The sequence below is a fragment of the Polypterus senegalus genome, chromosome 3 (genome assembly GCF_016835505.1).
Source record: "Polypterus senegalus isolate Bchr_013 chromosome 3, ASM1683550v1, whole genome shotgun sequence".
In the NCBI taxonomy this organism is placed as follows: domain Eukaryota; kingdom Metazoa; phylum Chordata; class Cladistia; order Polypteriformes; family Polypteridae; genus Polypterus; species Polypterus senegalus.
The window spans coordinates 253,759,491-253,786,804 of NC_053156.1; positions in this window are offsets into that span (position 1 = coordinate 253,759,491).

Consider the following 27,314-nt stretch of genomic DNA (forward strand, 5'->3'; position numbering starts at 1 on the left):
GGAGGACCATCTTCTTTGCCTCTGCCAAACACACCATCCCCGATGGCTCTGATGCCCTGGACAGAGCATCAAGCATGATATTGCCACAGCCCTTCCGATAGGTCACCTTGAAAATAAAGTTTTGGAGGCGGAGTACCCACCTGGTTAGACGAGAGGAGGTCTTTGGGTGGTTAAACACCCAGGTCAGAGCGTGATGGTCCGTGGACACTTCAAACCCCTCCAGATAGTGTCTATATTTTTCCACAGCCCACACGATGGCCAAACATTCCTTTTCAGCCATTGAATAATTCAGCTTAGTGCCGTGCAATACTCGAGAGGCATATGCAATGACATGTTCTGCCTGGTGGACTTTTTGAGTGAGCACTGTGCCAAGCCCCAATTTGCTGGCATCGGTCTGTACCTGGAAGGTGAGCTGTGGATCTGGCTGGGCCAGAACAGGTGGCTTTTGAAGATGGATCTTGACTTGCTCGACTGCGTCCTGGCACTCCTTTGTCCACTCCCAAGGGACATCTTTTTTCTTAAGTAATTCAAGGGAGTCACTATATCAGCCATCCTGGGGATGAACTTGTGATACCAACCCACTAACCCAAGGAAACATAGTGATTTCAAATCCGTGGGTGTGGGGTAGTCTCGGATGGCCAAGGTTTCCTCAGGGTCTATAGCGACCCCCTCTGATGAAAGAGTGTGCCAGAGGAAGCAGATGTGGGGTTGAATGAAGGTACTTTTTTTTTTGTTCATTGTGAGGTGCATTTGATGGAATCATTGGAAGATGGTGTCCAAGTCCTGGAGATGTTGTTTAATAGAAGGGAGTACAAATTGATGTTGTCAATATAAACAAAGCAGATCTTGCCTATCAACCCCCTCAGTACTTGTTCCATGAGCTGCTGGAAGGTGGCACCAGCATTTTTAAGCCCAAAAGGCATGGCTTTTTATTGGAACAAGCCTTCGGGGTGATGACTGCCATCTTCTTCTTACTCCCCTTGTCCATCGGCATCTTCCAGTAGCCACTGCAGAGATCCAGTGTGCTGAAAACTGCAGCTCCGTGCAGTGACTCCAGAATTTCATGAACCAGGGGCATGGGATAATGGTCCAGGCTTGACTTCCCGTTATCCCCCTTGCAGTCCACAGAGAAACGATAGGTGTCATCAGCTTTCTTCACAAGGACTACAGGGGATGCCCAGGAGGAGGAAGATGGCTCGATTATTCCCTCGGCGAGCATTCTATCCAGGTGTTCCTTAATTATGCCCTTCTTCAGTGGAGAAATGCGGTAGGCTCGGTGCCTTGCTGTAATTTTGTCCGAGGTATGGATCTTGTGGGTAACCCCACAGGTGACTCCTAATTTTTCAGTCCACACCTCGGCCCACTTCTTCAGCACAGGCCTTACTTCTTCAGGCTGTTCTTCCACAGGGGCTGCCACCGAGGTTCTTTTGTCACTCCTCACTGCCACGTAGAAGCCAATGAATTCTGAGCCCAGATCTTCTTTTGATTTATGACTATATTTGCATACCCCTTCCTAGGCATTTAAACTGTCGATTGAGAGGGGAAAATATTATTTGTCAGAGGTACGGCTTGGTATAACTAGGTTCTCCTCTGTAATTCATCCAGGCCTCAGGTCCTGGTAGTGTGGCTGCCAGCTGGGTAAGGGGTCGGCCGTTACAACATGTCTTTGCGATCAGGCAGGCACCTACAGCCATCCTCTGAGTAAAGCGTTCTCGCATCTGATTAGAGTTTGCACGGTTGCGGGGCGTGATTACTTATTTAAAATGACCACTGCACCACGGAGCACTTGTAACAGAACGACTGCATTCATTTATCACTTTTGTCATTATTTACTGCAATTCACAGTTCTGCCTATTAACATATAAACATATTCTTCCTCTCTGGTCATTGCTGCACTGAACTATTATCCAAGGCTCTTCTCTGCAGTCATAGCCATTTGCTTTCTTTTAGAGTTTTTAACACTGCTATCAATTTCTGAGCAGTAAAATAGTAAAATATTTTGAGTAATAAAGTAATAAAAATAAAGAATATTAGTCTAGCCATAAGCATTATAACTGTCATAAATACAGTAAACACATCTTGGTAAGATAAATGTTTCATTCTATTTAGGTTATGGTATTCTGCTTTTCTGTTTTTTTGCCTGTACCAGACCACTGCCCACACCAAAGGCTTAAAGTCTGAACACTGGAATTCCCTCAATACTTCTTATGTGAGATGTACTGTATCTATTTAAAAACTTATTACAGAAAGTGAGGAAAATTACAGAAACTTGCAGAAATTAGGAAAGATTTAGAACTACCAGAAAGTCCTGAAAATATCAGACTTTTTAAATAAAAAAGTATGCATGTGTTTTAAGTTTTCCTTTTAAATCTCTCCTTTATCATTTTTAATCAATACCTTGTTTGCCACACACCACCATAATTAAATGTACCAATTTGGTAAAACGCACACAGAAAATTAATAACTCTGAAGAGCAGCCTCAGTGGCTCTGCAGTCACCCTGCTTTTTCAGTCCCATTGTCTTCAGAGCTCAATAGACGAATATTGTGGTGGACCACTTAAGGCACTGGGCCTGGTGCTTATAAAGGCTCCTCCCTGCTTGTAATTCGCTGTGTGACCCTAAGCAACTCTCCTGGGCTCCAGGTGTCAAAAATATCTATAAACAGCTGTAATGTATTTTGAACTTGTAAGTTACCTTGACTAAAGGTGTCAGATTCATCTGTTAGGATCAATTGCCCTTACAGAGAGAGCAAACATAAAAATGAAGTTATTGTGTGTAACTAACTATTGACTCTCTCATCTTGCCTAAAGGTACATTTTAATGTGTGTTATGCCTAGTCTTGGGAGAATTTGCTTTCATCATTTTCTAATTGAAAAATTCAAAAATTCTCCATTTCCTGTTCTTCTAGACTAACATGCTTCAAATGTAAAGTAAAGACCATGGACATGCACGGAGTTTCTCAGCATTTCAGGGCAATTTGCTATATCTTTGTATGAATACCTAAGAAGAACATCTATTCTGTTCAGTATATTGTTGTACATGTGAATATTGGATCTTCTTGTTACACCTGGGGCCTCATGTATAAACGGTGCGTACACACAGAAATGTTGCGTAAGAACTTTTCCACGTTCAAATCGCGATGTATAAAACCTACACTTGGCGTAAAGCCACGCACTTTTCCACGGTACCTCATGCCTTGTCGTACGCAAGTTCTCCGCTCGGTTTTTCAGACTGGCGGCACCCAGCGTCAAAGCAGTGCTGCTGTTCCTGTGTGGTTACTCATTATTTTCCTGACACGGCTTTATAAATACACCGAAACTAACCGCATATTGTTTATTAGTGTAATGCATCTGATTGTAATTAACTTGTAACAATATAATGGTCCAGGGAATAGCCATAGTATTCCAAATACCATAACTGCTTTAGCGTTGTTACTCTCACTTCTCCTTCTTCTTCTTCTTTCAGCTCCTCACGTTAGGAGTTGCCACAGCGGATCATCTTTTTCCATATTTCTCTCACTGCACCACTCGGAGTATTTATATCACTGTATCTGAGTGTGAATCACAGCAGCAGCTGATCGGAAAGAGAATTATCGGTATACGGCATTAAGCACACGCTGTCTCTGCCACGGCAAAACGTTTCAAAGCCTTTCCTGTACGGACCTCGCGGTTCAGAAACAGTTTCATCCCAAGAATTTTAAATGCAGCCAATCAAGTGCTCCTTGTAGAACTGCTTGTACTTATAAGTACAATCACCCCACTGTAAACTTGCACTACAGTTATAATATTACATAACCTGAGCCACTTTATAAAGCGCGTATTTACATATGATGACGATATCATTTTTAAGGTGAAATGCAGCAAAATATGTTTGTTAAATTATACAAATATAACTTCATTTAAATAATCTATATTCTTCACTGGGAGTGTCGTTAAGGATAGAATAATTAAACATGTACTACGAAGATATTTCAATGTTCTTTAAACGTTTTGAAGAATCGGCGCTAAGCTTACAGATGGCTTAACGTCTATTACAGAGCTGATTGTATGGCGATCGGTTACTTGGGGAAAGAAAAGCAAGGACTTTTGGGCGGCCACGCCAACATATATTGAATATAAAACAGAAAGATAAAATAACAACACAGCTAAAAACGCAGCAACAAATTTCGTCAAAAGTTAAATGCTTGTGTCATGAGCACGAGGCGGCTATGCAGTGTCTGCAACAGACGTGGCCATCCACCGTGCATGACATTGGCGGGCAAAGGAGCCACCGATTCTTCCTCTGCCCAGTGCCACCACAAGCTTAGAGCCGCCGCTGAGTACTGCTGCAATAAATTATTTCATCGAAGTGAAACACATGTTTAATAACGTGCTTTAACTCCTATCATCATAAAAATGATATCATGTATACATCTCAGTATTTTAGTTATTCAGAGAGCTGTAATATCACAAATGTAATGGACTCTGTGTCCAGTTGGAGGAAGAGAGCCGTTTTAAGAAGCAAGTAGTGATTCACACACATAGAGCACATAGAAAATCAAATACAAAACAAAGCATTTAATGTGCTACTTTAATTACGATGTGATTTTAGAAACTGGTTAATTAAACGATTTTAAGATGAATTTTATGATGTTCTACTTTAATGACAAAATAAACTACGTGATTAAAGTGGAAATGTCGAGATTGAAGTGGACATTCCGTGCTTTTTCCCCACTGTGTGCCTTTTTTCTCTGTACCCTAATAAGCTTTCATATGACACTCAGACAGTGGGCTACAACTCGGCTTTCCACGGCGACTTTGATATGTGACTTCTTTTTTATTTCCGGCACTGTGCGATTTGTGAATGTGAGCTTTCATGTTTCTCCAACACGCTATGCCACTCGATCAACTTCCTTTTGTTGATTATACCACGGTTTATTTGAACAAATAGTATGTTTTTCCTTTGCCTCCACTTGGTATTCGCTGAAATTCTTATGTTTCCCCCCCGTGCTTTTCCCATTGTCTTTTCACAGAAGGCTGCGCTTATGGGCGATTTATATTATTTTGCATATTCAAATAGGCGTAATTCTGGGAGGATTTGGGGCGTTACATAATGCGCGTGCACGAGCGTTAGTTTTCACACTGATCGGGATGTCTGTAGCGGAAGAACGTGGAAGTTGGAGTACGCACAGATTCCTGCATCTGGATTTTTCTGTGCGTAAGCACATTTCGGCTTTTGTGCTTACGCCATGTTATAGTGAGAGTTCTACGCACGGCGTTATACATGAGGCCCCTGGTGATGTGCAAACTTCTTAGTTTGCTTCACCTCAAATTTGGTGATAATGCATAAATATTCATGATTTTTTTCAAACTTGATGAAATGCATTGAATTCACTAGGGAAGGAGAAACTGAACTAGTTTTGAATGGATTATAATGGTGCAGTAGTCTTTAAAGTGACTCTGAGTAGGGTCTGTCCCTGTCACTACCTGATCTGTGGTACATAGCAAGGACTATAACATGCTTAATCTAGTGAACATACAATGTATGATGAATATATGCATAACAACAAAGTACATCCATCCATCCATTTTCCAACCCGCTGAATCCGGACACAGGGTCACGGGGGTCTGCTGGAGCCAATCCCAGCCAACACAGGGCACAAGCCAGGAACCAATCCTGGGCAGGGTGCCAACCCACCGCAGACAAAGTACAGTAAATCCTCATTATTTGGAGATTCCATTTAAGTGGATTTGCATATCCGCTGTTATAGAAATGAAACCCATTCACAACCCCCACAATCTATTTGAACCTCTTTGCAGAAAAGGTAGTCTCTGTGGACCACGGGATGGGGCAGAGACAGGTATCAGCGGGTTGTATTTGCAGCCTAGCACAGCAGAAAAAAAAACTATTCCCAGAGGCTAATCGTGAAATTGATCAATAACAGGTCCCATTCGAATGGATCAATTTTTTCCCCTCAGTGCCAAGAGAGATAGCGAAGCTGTTGAACCCCATTTGTGATAGGGTTCAAGGATTCTAGTTTTTCACTGCAAACAAGAAATAAGCTTGCAACAACATTTATTTACATAGCATGTTTTCATACAAATGATGTAGGTCAAACTAAAAAAGAAAAAATATAAAATTAAAATTAGCCAATACTAATAAACAAAGAATAAAGTCCAATGGCCAGGGAGGAGAGAAAAAACAAAAAAAAAACATCAAAGGGCTAGAGAAAAAAAAAACAAAATCTGCAGGGGTCACAAGACTGCCCAGCCCCACTAGGCATTCTACCTGACATAAATGATCTCAATCAGTCCGTATGGTTTACAGGCTTCACATGGAAGAATTAGACGATGATGGTCATTTGGACCTCTGGCCTTTAATCCATCAATGTAGGGACTGTAAGGTACTTTGATCAGGTGGTGGTGGTGCAGATTGCACAGAAAACTGGAAAAAGAACAGCAGAGAAAGTAGGGGTTAGTACGGATTCATGGAGCCATGAAAATAAAAAAAAAAAAAAGAAAATACATATACACAACATCAGGGTTACACTAAAATGAAGCTATGAGAAAACCCATTAAATAATGTGTTTCAGCTGTTTGCTAAAGTGCTCCACAGTATTAGCTTGGCAAATTTCTATTAGTAAGCTATTCTAGATTTCAGGTGCATAACAGCAGAAGGCTGCCTCACCACTTCTTTTAAGTTTACCTCTTGGAAATATAAGCAGACCCTCATTTGAAGATCTAAGGTTACGATTTGGAGCAATATTATTCAAGGCTTTGTAAACAATAAAATACAATACAATTTATTTTTTGTATAGCCCAAAATTACACAAGAAGTGCCTCAATGGGCTTTAACAGGCCCTGCCTCTTGACATCCCCCCAGCCTTGACTCTCTAAGAAGACAAGAAAAAAACTCCGAAAAAAACCCTTGTAGGGGAAAAAATGGAAGAGACCTTGGGAAAGGCAGTTCAAAGAAAGACCCCTTTCCAGGTAGGTTGGGCGTGCAGTGGGTGTCAAAAAGAAGGGGGTCAACACAATACAATACACAGAACAGAACAAATCCTCAATAACGTATAAAAATAAAAATTTTAGAAGTATGGAGTAGAATTTAACAATAGATGACCCTGTAATTAGGTGATAGCGGGTTGGATAATGGTTGGTTGGTTGATATCACATAAATATGATGTGGATTTGTTTAGAGTCCTGAAGACCTCATCCATCAAGCTGCCTCCCCCATTTGGCCATTCCACGGCTGAAATAGCACTAATCCAATGAAAGGACCCCTCTTTCCCATGATTCCTGTGATCCTCCATCAGGAATGACTTTACCTTAGGCAAGCAAAACAACTTGGCAGGTGGGCCGTGACACCAAGTGCCACATTTGAGTACCGAGAAGAGAAACAGAATAGGTGAGGGTTAGTATCCAATTATAACTATCATGTTTCTTATGTTTTAGTGCTAATGACTTACAACAGAGATGCAATCTTTACAGTTAATCAGCAGCTCTAGTTAGAATATGCTAAACTGAAGTAGTGAGTCTTCACCTGGGATTTAAAAGCTGAGACCGCAGGGGCATCTCTTATAGTAGCAGGCAGACCATTCCACAGTTTATGGGCCCTGCAACTTAAAGCTTAATCTCCCACTGTTATTTTATTAATCCTTGGAATCATAAGCAGACCGGCATCTTGAAATTTTAATGTGTGCTCTGATTTGTAAGTCATGATAAGCTCAGACAAGTAAGCCGGACCTTGGCCATTTAATGCTTTATATGTTAAAAACCATAAGCAGTATTTTAAAGTCAGTTCTAAATGACACTGGTAACCAATGTAGTAACATCAAAACTGGAGAGATGTGCTTGGATTTTCTTTTCCTAGTTAAGATTCTAATAGCTGCATTCTGCACAAGTTGCAATTGATTGAAAGTCTTTCATTTTAGCATCTTGCAAAGTTATAAGAGATCTAACTTTTGCTATATTTCTTAAGTGAAAAAATGCTGTCCTAGCAATCTGTGTGATTTAAAATTTAGGTCATAGTCAATATTTACCCCTAAATTCTTTACCTCTGTCTTGACTTTTAAGCCTAATGGATCAAATTTATTTCTAATACCCTCATTATATCAATTTTTGCCAATCTCTAAGATTTTCGAGTTTTCCTTATTTAGTTTGAGAAAATTACTACTCATCCACTCAGAAACACAAGTAAGACATTGTGTCAGTGAAACAAAAGAGTTGGGTCATCAGGCGCTATTGATAAATACATTTGTGTCATCAGCATAGCTATGGTAGCTATGTTATGCCTTGATATGTTATGTCACGTTATGCCTTGAGATAATCTGACCTATTGGAAGCATGTAGATCGAAAAGAGCAGTGAACTCGGGATAGACCCATGTGGAACACCAAATAAAATATCATCTGTCTTTGAAGTATAATTAGCACGACTAACAAAGATTTTCTACCTGTCAAGTAGGATTCAGACCAATTTAAGACACTGCCAGAGACGTCCACCCACTGACTAAGGTAATTTATAAGAATATTGTGATCAATGGTATCAAATTTAGTACTTAGATCTATGAGGATGAGAACATTTAAATGGCCTCTGTCTGCAGTAACCTGCAGGTCATTTACTACTTTAACAATTGCAGTGTCTGTACTGTGATTTGATGTAAAACCCAACTGAAACTTGTCAAGAACAGCATGTTTATTCAGGTGATCATTTAGCTGCATAATGACTGCCTTTTCTAGGATTTTACTAAAGAAGGGCAGGTTAGAAATAGGTCTAAAATTTTCAAAAACACAGGAGTCAAGATTATTTTTCTTGAGCAGGGGTTTAACAAAAGTACAGTCTGGGAAAACCTCCATATCTAATGATGAATTTACTATGTCAAGAGCACCCTCAGTTAGCCCATCAGATACTTATTTGAAAAAACATGTTGGAATTGGGTCAAGGACGCAGGAGGAGGTTCTCAGTTGAGAAATTATTTTATTTAACTTGGGTAAATCTATCCTGGTGAAAGAATTTAATTTGCTTAAAATGGAATACTAGGGTTTAAGAGGATCAGTACCTGGGGGATGTACTATATTACTTCTAATGTCCTTAATTTTGTGATTAAAAAATACTAGCCAACCCGCGGCGTACGATACGCCGCATAATCAGGCCGGTTTTTAATGATGAGCACAGAGAGAAAATTAACATTTGAAAAATCGGTAATGTAATAAATCAGCAAGAAAAGCAACATTGTAACAATGCACGGAATGAACCAACACACAATCGTCCGTGACTGAATTTCTCGTTCAGTAAGCTCTGCCTGCTCATTTGCCCACCTCCAACTCGGCATTTGAGTCGTTGTCGTCTTTGCACAGTCCAGATGCACCTGTGACTCACGTAGACTTTTCATTGCTCTGTGCGGTTGTGGCTGCTTTTCTATATATAATCCACCAAGACACCCGACCACGGTAGTAGTGAGGTGGGGCTTCGTTGTTCCCTTCGTATGGTTTTTCATGGTGGACGCGGTCGGGTGCCGAAACTGAAAAGAATAATGAAAGTCAACGTGGCTCAGACGTGCATGTGGACTCCTAGCACAGACGAAAGGGACTAACTGGGTGGTCGGTGAGTTTTTGTGTCTGGGCACATGGGCAGGCAGAGTGAATGCCTAGAGAGCGAGGGTAGACGTGGGCCGGTGAAAAAGGAGTGTTGGTGGTCAGGGAAATGTCTTTCGTGTTCCTGCAGGAGCATCTAAGAAGACGCATGTTTGTTGCTGATGCGAATTGTTGTATGTAACGTGTAAAACAGTTTGCTATGGTGCACGCGGTCGTGCGTCATAACCGAAAACTCGTTTTTTAAAGACTGCTTACTTCATTGTGTTTTAACCTCAGTTGTAAAGGATTGTTTTAAGGATCCCATGGGATACCCCTCGCAAACCGTTTTACACGCTGCATATGGCGATTCACCTCCGCGAGAAACATGCCTCTATGAACAGTCAACGTGGCTCGGAGATGCATGTGGCCTCTACGACAGACGAATATAAATGACACCGTTTTTTTTGTGTCGTCGCGTCCGAGTTGGTGGCCGTGGCTCTGCAAGTTGTCGTCGTATCCAATGGTCTTGGAGTTGGTTAGCGTCGCTGCTTCCTGCGTGCGCCATAGGTGTCTTACTTGTCGGCTTAGTGAATCCACGCCCCTTCCGGCGTGCTTTCCATGGTTATCTTGCCTTAGTGAATTATATATATAGATAGTTATAAGTTTCATTGGAAGTTTTTTGGGGTCATTCCATTGAGTGACCTGGGTTTAGCAAACAATCAATTGTAGAGAATAAAACTCTTGGATTACTAGCATTGTTATTTATAATTTTTGGAGAAATAGCACCACCTTTTCAAGACAGACTGTTTTGCTGTATTCTGTTATTTTTGCCATCCATATCTCATAGTGGATAATCAATTTAGATTTTCTTCATGTACGCTCAGCTCTCTGGCATGTTTTCTATAAATCAAACACCCTTTGGGTCTTCCATAGTGTAACAGTGCTGGAGGATTTTTTAACTGTCCTTTCACGAGCAAGTAAGTCAATGGCAGCTCTCACTTTAATATTACAATTTTCCATCTTACTCTTTGCATTATCATCACAATTGTAGAAAGCACTACAAACGGACTGGTTGCTTAAAATGTTTGTAAACTTTGAAGTTGCAGATGAATCAAAGAAGCATTTTTTAAGAATGATTCTCATTAATTTTATCCATCAGTATTTCTATGTTAAATAGTAAGAGAAAATGATTTGATAAACCGATATTGATGATCTGCCTTACATCAACTTTTAGTCCTTTAGTAATCGCTAAATCCAATGTGTGCCCTCCTTTGTGTGTTGGCTGGCAAACATGCTGGCTCAGATCAAGTCAGTCCAGGAGGCTCATAAATTCTTTTGCTTTCAGGTCACACTGATTATCAATATGAAAATTAAAGTTGCCAACTATTAGGAATCTGTTATAGCTGGTAATTATAATTGTCACTAAGTCTGAGAATTCCTCAAAGAAAGATGCATGGTATTTAGGAGGTTTATACATGAACAATACTAAAGACTGAGAAACTCCATGAATAACAACAGCAAGATACTCAAAAGACTCGAATGTACCAAAGCTGCCATCTTTAAACTTTAACCAGCTTGAGTAAATATTGGCTAAACTACCACCTTTCTTACCTTGGCAATCCGCATGAGTAAAGCTGTAATTCGGAGGTGCAGATTCGATTAAAACAGCCGCACCATCAGAGTTAAGCCACATTTCACTTGATGCAAAAAAAATCGATTTTCCTATCACTTATAAAATCGTTGATGGAAAACGTCTTGTTGGTTAATGCTCTAACATTTAATAAGGCCATATTTAAGGTCTTGGAAGAGTGTTACGACTGTTGGAAATGGTAATTAATTTATTTGTATTAGTGCCACTTTGTGTGGATTTTTTATTTAAGCCTTAGTCTGTTTTATAATTTTAATAAATTGCACAAATTGAGGTGAAATGGCAATTAAATTATTTGCATTTATTCTGCACTGTCTGAATTTTTTACATCAACTGAGGTTGGTTATTAAAGTATTGATGCAGTGTACTCTTTAGGAAGAATTTGCTAGAGTCATTATGTCCTAGCAAGACATTATGAAAAGAATTAGGATTAAAAGTACATAGTCAAGAGACATGAATTACCTTAGAGATATTTTCAGAGAGGACCCAGGGGCCAAATCTTTTAGAATGCAGACCACCCTGCCTGAAGAAATGTGCCTCTTCCAGAAGAGATCCCAGTTGTCCACAGACCCGATGTATTGTCCCAGAAGCCTTTCAACCAGATGTTTAATGCCAGCAGATGACTGTAGTACTCATTTGATCTTTTAACCACAGGTACGGGACCTGGGGTGAAGATTCTCATAGCCAGGGCCCTCTCCTTCATGGCATTAATAAGTGCTGCGAAGTCCGCCTTAAGAATCTCTGACTGTCGGTATTTCATGTCATTTACTCCAGCATGTATAGCAATGGATCCCACTGCCCTGTTCTTGTGCCTCTCGAAGACTATCAGTACTCTTCTCATAACATCTCAAACACAAGCACCATGAAAACAAGAAACAAAAGAATTCTGTTTAGGCCCAGAAATGTTTAGATCTTGTATGATAGAATCTGTAATCACAAATAAATCACCAAAGAACAGTAGGGGAGCGGAGAGGGTCGAACCAGTTCTGGGTGGAGATGCTTGCTTGGGCTGATGGAGGTGATCTAGACTTCAACCCCTGCCTGCACAGCTGAAACAGGCCGATTCCCTCGATGTTGACGTCGTTGCTCTGATCAGGTGCAGGGGTAATATTCACTTGGCCCTGAAAGTGAGTGGCACGGTATGGAGTTGAAGTGCAATTAGCTGCAATGATCTCAGGTGTTGGGGAAGACTTTCAGTAGGCGAGCCTTCAGTTCCCTCAGGTGCCTCTGTCTGGAGAAAAGTTTCTGGATCTGGTTATCGAGGGCCTGGAATTCTTTGACAAAGCGCTCCAACTCACTGTTGGTCATTGTCTGCTTCTGCTTTTTTTGCAATTATTAAGTCCTTGCCCTTTGTACTCAGTGCCCATCACTACTACCGATTGGACAGTTTTGTGAGGTTCAGCTCTTCTGCAGTCACTCATGGACTTTGTTGGAGTGGTTTGAAGACAATTTAAATTTGACTGTCTACAGGAAGTAAAAGATGTAATAAGGTTTTCTTAGGTGAATATGTGAAAGGATCATTACTGAGCCTCAAAGGGTGAGAGCAGAGGGCTGGCAAGTCTATTTGACCCTGTCTCTCTCTTCCGGTCCTCCTCCTACATCCAGTGTCCCACTGAAACCTAACATCATTTTTCCATTTGGATCAATGCTTCACAATTCGCGATTTTCCATATCCGTGGGGTTTTTCCGGAATATAACCCCCATGGACAACAAAAATTGAATGTTAAAATAATATTTTCATTATGGTTATATAATATTCTGTTAATATAACATTCTCATTTTGGTCAGCTAATGTGCCCCTCAAATAAAAATACTGCACTTTTTTCAGACAGTATGCAAATCTGGCTGGAATACTGATCGGGTAGTGATTGCATGCATGCATTTATACACTATAAATTATTCCAGCATGCACAAAACAGATTGGGTAGTGCTGTAAAGTGTGTGGTGAAGTACACTTACAGTACACATGCGTGAAAGTTCTGTGTGAAATCTGACAGGTAGTGCAGATCAGGCAATGACATCCTCATCCAACATGGCAGCTACAGCTCTGTTTAATCATACTAGCCTCACAAAGCATCATGGGAGAAATGTTTGTCTAAGACAGCCACACGGCAAATTTTATGGAAAAATCTGGCATACAAGATCACCACCAAACCCAGTAAATTTTCTATAAAAACATTTTGGTGAATTTCACTGATCAACACTACTCCCCAAGTGTCTCGCATTAAATAAATAGCCATCTTTGATTTCCAGAGTCAAGTCTACTCTAGGGGTGGTTTCTTTGCCAGGCTATACTCTCAATTTATTGCATATTTCATATTTCATCCAATAGTGAATCTTCAAAGTAAGCAAAGCTGCTGCAGTGCTTGTATTCTGCATCTGCTTGCTAATAAATGGACAATTTAGAGGCTAAAGACACCCTTGACTCTGAATTCTAAGAGCTAAGTATGTTCAACTGCCAAAATTTATGCTTTAGCTGCTCATGACTTCAAAAAGAAACTAGGATGTTTTCCCTTTCCTTGGTGTAGCATTTTTCTTTAATGTTTAAAGCAAATTTCTTAATTGCTGCTTGGCAAAGCCATGGGAGCCATCAGCCCTAATTAAAGGGAACATGTGTACACTTAAACATAAGCAAGGACAAGGAGTTCTACAGATGCAGACAGTCTCTCATTGCCTTTAGTGTATCAAAGCCTGTAGGATGAGCCTTTAAGACGGGAGAAGACTGAAAGATATCTGAGCGCCCAGCATGAAATTCTGTAGTGCAAAGTGGGTCAAAAATGGATTAAGTAGGTTAACTAATGCTTTATTTAATGTGCACTACTGGGAAAAATATTTGCTCCTGTATGTTAATCTTCATTCTCACTATTTCTTAGAGTAAATATTGTCAGATGTTTGGTAGGTGGCAGTAGCATATAAAGTATAGGAAAGTCTGAAAAAGCTGCACTAGTTTGGTGCTTCTTTGAGATGTTTGTGTGCACTTGAACCAAATATGCAATACTCAGGTATATAAAGGTGCTGCCCCTGTGCTGACGCAAAGCCAGCTGAAGGGATCATTAAAGTTGGCTGTTTAGGTACTTTGAATATCAATCACACTTCATTTTGATCAATTCTTCCCTTTAGACCAGTGTTTCCCAAACTCGGTCCTGGTGGACCCCTGTGGCTGCAGGTTTTTGTTCCAACCAGATTCTGTTTTTAATTGGACTCCTGGGCTAATTAAGTGAACTGATATTTCCCAAGCTCTGTGTTTTGGGAACAATATAGAAATTAGAAAACTAAGTTTGCTAAAAAAAACAAAAATATTAAAATGTACCAAGCAGTTATATAGGAATAATGTATTTTTGTTTCTTTTTAACAGTATTTTCATCTTGATTTTCATTCTACTTTTCTAGGTCTTGTAATTGTTTAATTAATCCAATTTTTACTAATTAGTGGCTGCAGCCTTTGATTATTCAGTGATGTTTGCCTGGGTGTCTGATCTGCTCGTTTTAAATTGTCATTAATAAGATACAACAAAGGGGGGAAAACTGCACAGAGAAAGGGCAAAGTATAATGAAATCAACAAAACAGAGTTAAGCATTATAGCAAAAGCAGAAATATTTCTAAATATCTTATACATGTAAAAAAATCATGCTGCTAAGCTTTTCTGAATGTCGAATAAAAGAAAAAAAAATACCAGCTAATTAAATGAGATCAGCGCTATCAGGTATTGTCCCTGATTAGGAGTCTGGTTGGAACAAAAACCTGCAGCCACAGGGGGTCCCCAGGACCGAGTTTGGGAACCACTGCTTTAGACTCTGTACACAAGATGTGATGTAACCTGGGATAGTGGGTTATCTTAAAGTTTGGGATTGGGACAAATTATACCTCATAAATAATAGCCACAGATAAATTAATAATCTCAAACCAATACAATATATAGATATATACAGTAGATTATAATGTGGCGTTTGTGTCAGAAAGCAGGCTAAACTACAGAAGTGAATGCCAGTCTCTTAAGTTCCAGGAGCATTTATATCTGCATTATCAAGATGTGCTGCTGTCAGGTCTGTTGTGAATACCTGCCTCCACTTCGCTCCATGTTCAGTGGTTTGCTATGCACAAACTTTTCCCGAAAGTGAACTTTAATGGCTACACTTTGAATGCTTTGTAAACGGTAGCAGCCACCAGTCTGACTCTGCCAATAACCTTTATACTGTCACTATAGAATTCTTCAGTTTGAAATGCACATAAACCTGTTTGCCAAAGAGACAGGATGAGCCACCTGAAAAGGGACATTTAATTTGTTTGCACACTAAGGTGTTTTTATCAGATTGATACGGGACAGAATAGGTTGATACAAATTAGATGTTGATAGATTTGAGTGAAAAGACGGTATATTGCTTCCATTTCTCAATGGTACTTCAGCTGTGCTCCTGTTACATGAAGTTTTCTGCCATTCAGTTCCTTTTATTCGATTTTCCATTTGCAAACACATTTCCTCTGAGACAGAAGTAGGCTTGTTTTAGACATGGTTTTTCATTTTACTTGAAGACAAGTGAGGAAAGCAAAGCAGGTTCCACTGTGCACTTGCACTACGTAATTCCATTTAATTTTTTCCTTGCAGCTACTGTCATTAGTGTTTGTCAAAGTACATATTACTTAAGGGAAATATCCCAAAGTTCTGAATCTTCTGCCCTTGACCTTAGCAATTCTGAAATTCTGCAAATACTTGCTGAGTTTTATCAGAAGATAGACATGAACTGTACAGTATAATTTCCCAAGGGTCAAAGTATTAAAATCACGTTAACCCCAATTATTAATATTATTTATTCATTTTGAATATTGTATTTGTATAGAACATCTCAAATTAATTCTATTTATTATCCATTCATTTTTCTCAACCCCCTTTTTCTGTTATAGGAGTATGGTGAGTAGGAGTCCTTGTGGACTACATAATGCTCAAAAGCTGCACGGAAACAATTTATTTTCAACCTTGATTTATTGTCTTAAGAAAGTGAAACTTGGAGTTTGGCTACTCTGAAGCACACTATACTGTAAAGTTAAGAATTCTGTTTCATTTTTGTCTGTTGGCATACTGTATGCTGTTCAGGGAGACTAAAAAGACTAAGGAGAAGATCCTACAATAGATTAATTGTGTAACTACACTCTTAAAAATAAAGGTGCCAGAGTGGTTCTTCAGAACAATGCCATTAGAGAACCATTTTTGCTTCCCAAAAGACCCATCCAAATGAAAGTTTCCAGAAAGATCATTTATGTACTTAGATCCATAACAGGCTTCATACAATAAATACCCATTAGCAGATGGTGATAGGTTTGTGAAATACCAATGGGTTATGATTTTTAAAAGGACTCATACTGACTACAACAACACAGGCTAAGTCCAGAAATTAAACATTACATATTTCAGCTTTTTCTACATATTAGGAAGCTTTTCGAAACACAAACAGCCAGCTTCATATGAAAAGAACCCTTCCCAGAATGAAAGGGTGCTTTGTTAAGCAATAGTTCTACGAGGAACCATGTAACCCAGTAAAGAACCATAAAGTGTCTTTAAAGAAGAATAATTTAAGATTGTATAACAAAAGATTCTGCTGAATTTCTGCAAATGGTTTTCTGAGTTTCAGATTACCTAATCTCATCATTCCCTTTGATTGTTTTACTGAACATTCAAGTTTCATTTGAAATCTTTGGACAAAACTTGTGGGTCTGCTCTTCAAGTCAGAGATAGGGAGTACAGTTAGATATATCCTGGCAATAGTAGAACAAGCTCCTTGGTATTTCTAGATAATTCTCATTTGTAAAGCAAATTCAACAACTGAGTTATATAATGATAAGCATGTGAAAAATTGAGAATGACTGAATATCATCTTCAGACACATTATTTAATGGTACATTTTAACAAAATTCTCACAAGTTGAATGGCTCAGAAAGCCGCTTTTCTTGGTATATTGTATACAGTATCTGCTAGCATTCTGGCTACTGTCATTCACTGAGAAACTCAGGGTTTGCTTGATGTTTTATTTAGTGCCTTGAATGAGAAAACACAACGCTTGTTTTAAAAATGGAGCAGGAGATAGGACATGAAACGTGGGACAGCAAGATTTGTTACCAGAAAGCCAGCAGCACGATTGTCAAAACCAAAGACAGAAGCTTAAATTGAAGTCAAAAGCCATTACACTAGAATTGTTAGCCAAGAGCACAAAATAAACACACACTAACAAACTGAAATAAAAAGCTAATTTTCATTTCGACTCTTATGTTTACAAATTCGATGATGTCACCAACCGTGGCCTTTCGGGTTGATAAACTAGGAACATGAAAACAATCACACCACAAAATGGCAGTGCTTGTCGTAAATAAAATATCCCAATAATTCAATTAAGAAATTCAAAATCCTCTCATTCTAAACCTGATATAAGAGTCAAAAAGTCTTCCAAAGACAGTACAAAAAGAGAAACCAAAATTAATAACAATCACACCATAACAGTGACCAGTGGGAATCCAAAATGGGTTGTATCTTAAATTTCTCACAGTTCTCCATATCAACACTAGAGGCAGAGGAGAATGAGCATAACACCTAAATGTATGGGTTTAAGATCTAATATAAGAGTCAAAAGATCCACTAAAAGCAGGAAAAATGCAAGAAGGTTTCCACGATGACAAATTGGTTCCTAAGGAGTGTCCCTTCTCTGCGTTCTGATTGACTCTCATAAATTCCAAGAAAGAGTGAGTACTAGCGATTTAATGGCAGTAGAGATTTCTATACATTTTGCACATTAAATTTGTTAATAGAGTGAAATGAAATGAGCATTCATTACAGTAAAACAGACTTCCTTGCGGGCAATAACACAATGGATGTCAAACCGACAGTGATTATGGGGGCTGATGTAACATTTGGAGAAAATACGATGATGTTTTCCTCCTTAACTGATACGTCTCTTCTTTCGAAACATAAGATAATAATTGAGCTAGGTGTAAAAGACTGTTCATTTTCTGAAGTTTGACATACCACAATTAAGGATGGGGTTAAAGAAATAACAGAACTGGGTCTAATCAGGGAATCTTGCACTGACTGATACAGCCCAGTTGTTATTGTTCCCAAACTTCATGGTAGTATCAGGTTTTATATTGATGTTGGGCAGTTAAGTTTCAACATTTGATGCAGTTGCAATGTCTTTTGTTAATATGCATCAGAATAAATGCATACAGCCAAGATAAAACAGTACTCTAGATCTGTCCTAACAATATTGGTAAGAGCCATTAGTATAGGCAGGTTATAGGAAGGAAGCCCTCTGTACCCCAGATGTATTGCCTGATTTTTCATACATCCATTTGGGCTTCATGGGACTCCTCTAACATTTCAAAATATGATGAAATTAAATTTAAGACCACATTCATTGTTTTCCGGTGCACATGCAGCAATAATTTTGATTATTCCACCGCCTTGATTGGCCTGGCCACAGAAGGGAAAGGCACCATATCAGAGAAGGGTGAATTGGCTGGCTTAACAATCTTAACTTGAATTCCTTGAAAATAGTAGAAATGATTGTGAAGTTTAGGATAACTGATGGTACACATTTATAGAGCTGTTATTAAAAGCATCCACACTTTCTCCATAACAGTCCAGTACGGCTCATTCGAACTGTAAACTGCAGCATGTTATCAGGGCAGCAGAAAAGACTGTAGGCCTCAAATTAGATTCCATTAGGTCCTGTATGCATCACGCTTTGGGAAATGTGCTGGAAATATAATCAAATACTACATTCACCCAGGCAACCATCTCTTTCTGTTTTTAGCATTGAGGATATGCTACTGGTCACTTAAAAACATGAATTAATAGACATATAAAGTTTCTTTCCTACTGCAGTCACAACAGTTAAACACAGTTCCTGATTCATCTCAGTCTTTTGCTGAATTATAAATGTCTCCATCCAATCTAAATTATGTTTATTTTGTGCTTACTTTGTAATGACTTACTTGATACATGTATTACTGAACAGAAATGCAATTCTGCTTTACTATGTTGTTTTATACAGCGTCCTCAAAAATGTTTGGGACAAAGACATGTTTTTCCTTGAGTTACCCTTCTGCTCCACGTTTAAAATTACAAATCAAACAATTCAGACGTGATTAATGTGCAATTGGCATCACATGTGTTTGTGACTACTCAAGTGTTTCTTTGTTTCATTGGTGCAGGTATCAGATACTTAAGGCTTGCTTTTAGACTTTGTGTCTGTAGCTGCCATAGTTCAACATGAGGACAGAGCTGCACCAATGAAAGATAAAAGAAACCATTATGAAGCTGAAAAGCAATAAAACAATTAGAGACATTGTTAAAATCTTAGGATTATGTAAGGTTTTAGGAATATCTGTCTGGAATATCAGTAAAAAGAAAGAAAACACTTGTGAGCTCAGTAATGGCAAAGGGACTGGTAGGTCAACAAAGACCTCCTTATGATGACAGAAGAATCCTCACTACAGTAAAGAAAAAGCCCCAAACACCAGATCAGTAGGCAGATGTGGATGTGTCAGAGACGACTATCTGCAGAAGACTTCATGAACAGAAAGACAGAGGCCACACTGCAAGATGTGAACCACTAGTTAGCCACAAAAGCAGGATGGGCAGATTACAGCTTACAAAAACAGGCTTAAAAGAACCTGCAGAATTCTGAAAAAGGCCTTTTTGGACAGACAAGGCAAAGATGAACCTGTATCAAAGTGATGGCAAGAGCAAAGTGTGGGGAAGAGATCCAAGATCCAAAGCAAACCATGTCATCTTTTACAAATGGTGGAGTGTTATAGTTTGGGTGTGTATGGCTGCTATGTGTACTGCCACACTTAATATCTTTATTAATAATGGAACTATTGACGACAGTTGCAAAAGGAATTCTCAGGTGTATAGAAACATCTTATCTGTTCAAGTTCCAGTAAATGCCTCCAAACTCTTTGGATGGGGATTCATCGTATAACAAGGTAATAATCCCAAACATACTGTATAGCTCAGGCAACACAGGAGATAAAAAATGGAAAACCCTTGAATGGCCCAGCCAGTTACCTGATTTAAATCCAGTTCAGCTTGCCTTACAGCTCTCTATTATAAAAATATCTTGCGACAATACGAGATGTGCTCTTTAGAAGAGCGATCTTTTGAAGAAAAACATAGAGACACTTTCACATCCCGCAAGACAGACAAGTCACATCATACTTACAACCTTTGGAAACAAGACCCGTGCTACATATGCAGATCAGGTTAGAGATAATGGAAGTAGGAAAATTCTAAAGTCTCAAAAAAATGAGAGCAAAGATCACATTAGTGCAAACAAACGGAAAATATTACTCAGTGAAATAACGGAACAGCGAAAAGAGGTTGCATAGTGTTTGTGCTGTACAGGCTTTAAAACATTTGAAGCGCCGCATGAAATGTAGATCACAGCACACAGCAGGAGCAGCAGCAAGCCAGCAGCTGATTGAACAAAGAGGAGGTAAAAAAAACAACTGTTATTTGCTTCCCATTGTATCACCGTTTAAGAGGGGTTTCGGAGGAGCGGCTGCAACTCCTTGGAGTGCGTCCTGCCCCCCTCTTCACAATGGTGCATAGCGCTGATGGGAGGGAAAGGAATTTGCAAGCGAAGTGACCAGGGAGGCAAAGCCCACCAAGTATTCTAAAAAGAAAACTTAAGGGGGCAAGCCAGCAAAGTAAGCAAGAGCTTAAGATGGCTGCATTAGAGGCTAGGAAGAGCATTACTGGAGAAGATACTCAGTGCCTGGTGATGTCTATGAATCACAGTTTTCAAGCAGTCATTGCATGCAAGGAATATGAAGCAAAGTACTAAATATGACTGCTGTAATATACCCGACATTGCCACGTCCCAAACATGATGCACTGAAATGGGGAATCCATGTAGAAAAAATGCCATTTGTACACAGTGTGACCGAAATGCATGTAAATACCCTTATCTGAAAGTCTGCAATGTGCACTTTAATCACACCTGAATTGTTTGATTTATAATTTTAAACTGGGGAGTGGGATGGGGGGAAATCAAGGAACAACATGTCTTTGCCCCAAACATTGTGGAGAATACTGTTTATTTGTGTTTTGTGTAATATTCTTTTCACTACTAATGTACATAATATATTGATAGTGTCGTGTATTGTATATTGTGTTGTTTAATTGTACTTATCTTTTTACATGTATGGATTATAACACCAAGGAAAATCCTAGAAACTATGTCGAATGGCAATGAAGTTCAAATTCAAAGGGAATTTTTGAAAATTAAGTGGAAGATTGAAGCTTTGTGCTACTATTTCTGGAAGTGGCAGCTCAACCTGATTATGGATTTTGAGAAATTAATTCATGCATTTATTTCTAGTAGGATTGACTAATGCAATATGGTGTTCACTGGATGTTCAAACTGTTTTTTATACAGCCTACAATTAATCCAAAATGCTGCTGCAAGAATTATTAGAAGAACAAGAAAATACGAACACATAACTCCAGTTCTTAAATCCTTACACTGGCTCCTGGTTAAGTTTAAGGCAGATTTTAAAATCCTCCTTTTAACATATAAAGCATTAAATGGCCAAGGTCCGGCTTACTTGTCTGAACTTATCATGACTTACAAACCAGAATGCACATTAAGATCTCAAGATGCCGGTCTGCTTATGATTCCAAGGATTAATAAAATAACAGCGGGAGGTCGAGCTTTTAGTTACAGGGCCCCTAAACTGTGGAATGGTCTGCCTACTACTATAAGAGATGCCCCTTTGGTCTCAGCATTTAAATCCCAGCTGAAGACTCACTACTTCAGTTTAGCACACCCTGACTAGAGCTGCTGATTAACTGTACATATTGCATCTCTGTTGTTAGTCATTAGCACTAAAACATAAGTAACATGATAGTTATAATTTGTTATTAAACCTCACCTATTCTGTTTCTCTTCTCGGTACTCAAATGTGGTACTTGGTGCCACAGCTCACCTGCCAAGTTGTTTTGTCTGCCTAAGGTAAAGTCATCCCTGATGGAGGATCACAGGAATCGTGGGAAAGAAGGGTTCCTTTCATCGGATTAGCGCTATTTCAGCTGTGGAATGGCCAAATCAGGCAGGCAGCTTGATGAATGAGGTCTCCAGGACAAATCCAAATCATATTATGTTATATCATCTACTGTTAAATTCTACTCCGTACTTCTAAAATGTTTATTTGTATGCTGTATTGAGGATTTGTTCTGTTCTGTGTATTGTACTGTATTGTAATGACCCCCTTCTTTTTGACACCCACTGCACGTCCAACCTACCCGGAAAGGGGTCTCTCTTTGAACTGCCTTTCCCAAGGTTTCTTCCATTTTTTCCCCTACAAGTGTTTTTTGGGAGTTTTTTCTTGACTTCTTAGAGAGTCAAGGCTGGGGGGCTGTCAAAGGCAGGGCCTGTTAAAGCCCATTGAGGCACTTCTTGTGTGATTTTGGGCTATACAAAAAATAAATTGTATTGTATTGTATTGTATGCGCCCTTGCAGGAGCTGGGTCAAAACAAGGGAGTGGATGTCTCTATCATCTGTCCATTTCTGTTTCTATAACCCTAAGTTTTTCGTCATGTTTCATGGAGTGGCAACTGCTGTACATGTCACGTCTAATCCGATTGAGCACTAGGGAGCACTGTGAATCCCACCCACTTGTTGCTCTCTGAGGCTTGCAGGTAGTGTAAGCATAGGAATTTTAATTTATTATAGACAGTGCCACTGTTAATGTCTCTGTGGCTCATTTCAACACCAGCAGCATTAGCTTGGGCAGCAGTGATTGCTGAAAGTCCAGCCAGAGATGCAGCTGGAGAAAGACCCTGTTATCCCTGCAAGTTAACACAGGGAGACCATGACACTCCCCACAGAAAGCAGGATATTTGGAAGTTTAGTTATGATCTCAAACATGATGAGGTGGAAATGCTTTACTTTAAAACTCTTTATTACTTTTGTATTTGCCTTATAATGGAGTGAGGAGAGTCAAAATATTGATTGTAGACTCATTGTAATGGTAAGCAGATAAAAAATATCAGACTCAAATAATTAAAATAGTGTGATTTTATTGTTATTTAAACACCAAGGCTTTTATTTCTAACAGGTATATATTGTTCCTTGTGTATTAAAAACGGAATCTGCTCCTGATGCCCCTGGTAAGGATGTCATTTGTTTTTAGTACTTTAAAGCTTAAACCTCATCCTTAGGTTTGAATGTGCTTTAGAAAACCTCATCATGTGTTAGTTTCCTGCTCTGACAGCCGCAGGGTTCTCTTTCATGTTCTGCTCATATTAGTCTCATTGCGTCTTCTTTTTTGCAGCCTCTCCAACACATATGACTGGTTCAATTAGATCATCTCACCTGCAAATGTTTGTGTTTTATCCTGTAAAACCTTTCAGCCATCTAAAACACTTCACCTCTGGAATTCAGTACATAAAAAGGCTTTTTGTTTCTCATAACCGCTTGAGATTTGACTTCTCTCAGGCTATCCTTGCCATTTTACTACACGGCATACATAATTTGACACTAAAAGATGTTTTAGGGTAATATAACCATGTTAACATTAACTGGCAGCTTTTTCTGGGTTAAATCGCAATCTTAAGAATTCATGCCAGCAACAAGATTAGATTCACTGATTTGAGGGGATGTGAAATGAGAAGGACTTCAACATCTGTTTGCGTTTGCTTGTTTTTCTACTTTTTTAATTTATATGATAGACGTGTTGCACTTTCGTAAACATGGTATGGGAAATGTGCAAGGATCACAGAAAAATCCAGAGACTCTAAGGTTTATCACTTAGAGGAGCCCAGCAACAAATGCACTGTAGCTCAGTAATGCTAGCCCCTGTTAAATATTGCAGGATTACTTATTGTAAGTCCCATTTTGCATATAATAATTAAAGCGATTCATTTTGCTGGGCTTCACGATTCTGTTAGTTATGAACATAATACCTTGTTAATTCATGTTTAATTATAACACCATAACAGTACAATCTATCATTTTTCTGAATATGCTAATCATTCACACAAAGTCAATAGATTCTGCATGCCCACTGCAGTAATCTCGCCTTAATATGCTGCATTTTGACAGCATGCTAATGTACAGCTGCCAAACATTAATGATTCTTTTTTTTAACATTTTTCTTTTGGATAATATGCCAGCTATTTTCTTATGCACAAAAGAAGCTACAGTTTTATTTGATCAAAATTATTAAATTAGTATATCAACCAAACAAATGCAGCCAGTCCTGCTTACATGGATTATTAGATTTAATCGACATCTCTTTGAATTACTCTCAGAGAGACAACAATCGCCCAGCCAGAGCCGGAAATATTCCTCTGTGTCCGAAGCCATCGGTGGACTTGGCTCACCAGCATGCAAATGACATCTGTGTACTGGAAATGGATGTGGGAACATTATGTAAAGAATCACAGCAAGACTCTCCCGGTAGGGTCCAGAGTTTAGTGTCCTTTATCTGTTAATCATCATGGCTGCACTGCTATCACAAAGAGCATTGTAGCTCTGCCAGCTTGTACACGTAGCTCTACAGAAGATGACATCAGCTCTCTAGCTGCACTGACCTTCTACATTTGTGTTGTTGACATCCCTTCAATGTGTTTTTGTGTTGGAGAAAACTTGGAGAGTCAAAGACTAACAACTCTTCTGTAATTCATACTGTAAAACCCAACTAAGTTATTCATTGCAAATGATGTATTGTGAGACTGGTGATGTGTCTGTTCAGTTATTTTATTAGCTGTGTCATTTTTGAACTGCAAAATGAATCTCATTTGAAGAGCATACTGTAACGCTATATGTTGGCACTATATAATCAACATATTCTCAGGTTCAGAACACCTACACAAATTTACAACTATTATACAGTGTAGATGCCATATTGGAATGACAGGCATCTTTTCTAGAATGATGAATGTTCCTTTACCTGGCTGGGAGGCCATAATGGATGAACTGCATAAAAAGAGTTGCAACCTGGTCAGGATAGTTCCTATTCCAGTTGGGGGTGATCAAATAATGGATGGACTGGGGGAGACTGGTTGTTGAGGACAGTGTATCCTCCAAATCATAAGTGGCAGTGCTACTCTTCTATGGTCCCATTTTGGAACCCTGTAGAGTTCCATCGGACACCAGTAGTTTGAAAGGGCAACCCTGAGTGTTGCCAGAAGGTCTCCCTACTCCAGGGTGTTTCCACCATGCTATGTTGTGACATTGAAAGTATTCCTGGGTCAATCATAAAAGGAACCATCTTGCCTCACTTAGCAGAGTCAGAGTCGGGAGGAAGTGGACAACACTCACTGTGGTGGTGGGAGAAAACAGAAAGGCATTTGAGTTATTGGATTATACTGCGTGGACTGACCTAAAAGTTGTCAAGATATTGTTAAAATAATCACTTTGTTTTAACATGGAACTGTGTCTGTGGTAGTTGTGTCTGTAGTTTAGGGCTCAATGGAGCCCCCCAACAGTAACAGCAAAGCAGCAAACCTTACACTATTTACATACGTAACCACATTTACATACATAAATACATGCATACATTATTAAACTCACTTAATCATTTAACAAAAGGATGTAAAGGGGGTGTGGAAGCCAGCCCGGACACAGACAGGCGAACAGCAATGGTTCAACCCACACACGTTTATTATACATAATTTACTATATACAATGTGCAACACAACCCCCAAACTCCCCAAAAGTCCAGGCCCTCATACAATGCCTTTCTCTTCTTGCTTCAGGCCGCCTCCACTCCTCTCCACCAAGACCTCGTCTCTTGTCCTCCCGACTCCAGCACTATACACACCCGGACGTGCTCCAGGTGCCTCCCGATTAGCTTCTGCCGGCACTCCCCAGTGTGGCGGAAGTACCAGTTGCGCACCTGGAAGCACTCTGGGTGTCCCTGGTCTTCTTCCCCCAGCACTTCCGGGTGTAGCGGATGTGCTGAGGGCCAGGGCTCCTCAGGCATTGGGGCACCCCCAGCGGTGACCACGGGCCCCTATGGGGTTGAGCTTCCAACTCCGTTCCTGTGGTCCCCAAAGCCACCAGGGTGGTTGCCACCTTGTGGTCTGGAGTAGGCGCAAGCCCTGCTCTGGTCCTCCTGTGCGTCCCGGTTGGGTAGCACCCCCGGCCACTCACCAACGTGGCTTTGTTTGGACTATTATTTGATTCTTTTGTTTCCATTTGTTTCTAGTGCTAATCATTTGTTGGGTTAAGGGTATACTGTAAATTTAAAAAATATTCATACAGGCAAAGGAGTACTGAAGTGTAATGATTTTAAACAAAAGCAGCAGATTTAAAAGCAGCAATCGAGGAAGGCTGTGTAAGACATAAAGGCAGAAAGGTCCATTATCTGGGAAGTGTAGAACTAAAAGTCCCGAAATGACGTCCTTTGAGGACATTTTTCAGTTTAGGAAAAAGGTGTGTGAATAAGGGGGCTGGGGAACCACAGGAATGCCTTTTGAGGTCAAAAATTCTGTTATGGAGAGGGCAGTGTGACATGGGGCGTTGTCATGATGGAGCATCCATTTGTCTGCAATGTCTGGTCTCACGCGAATGACCCTTTTTCTGAGCCTTTCAAGGCCTTTTTTATAAAAAAACTTGGTTGACAGTTTGTCCTGGAGGAACAAATTCTTTGTGGACGATTCCCGTTTTGTGACGCACAACCAAAAGCAAACTTTGCTAATAGCAGTCACAATAATCACGTAATTAACAGAAGGAGTGAAACTCGCACTGAGCTATGGGAGGGTACTGATACACGTGCTCTATCAAGGACAACAGCGCAGCGTTGCCAGATCGCTTGCAGTGTTGCCAGTCTCATTACTTTTCTGCCACACTGTTTTTGGAAAATTGTCCAAAAATTGGTATATTGAAAAATTCTCAGTTGCACCATTTGATAAATTGTCTTGATACTGTCACACACGTGCGAATAGGAGGACGTTGTATGGACCAAGCAAAGGTAATTCCATGCCAGGCCAGGGGGTGGTGGGGTGCACTAAACCTTCTCCTGTTATCTCTGCAGACCAGCTACGGGAAAACGTGTCTGATTCAGAGTGGATGACATCACTTCCAGTTCCGCCGCCCAGAAGAATATCACTTCCGG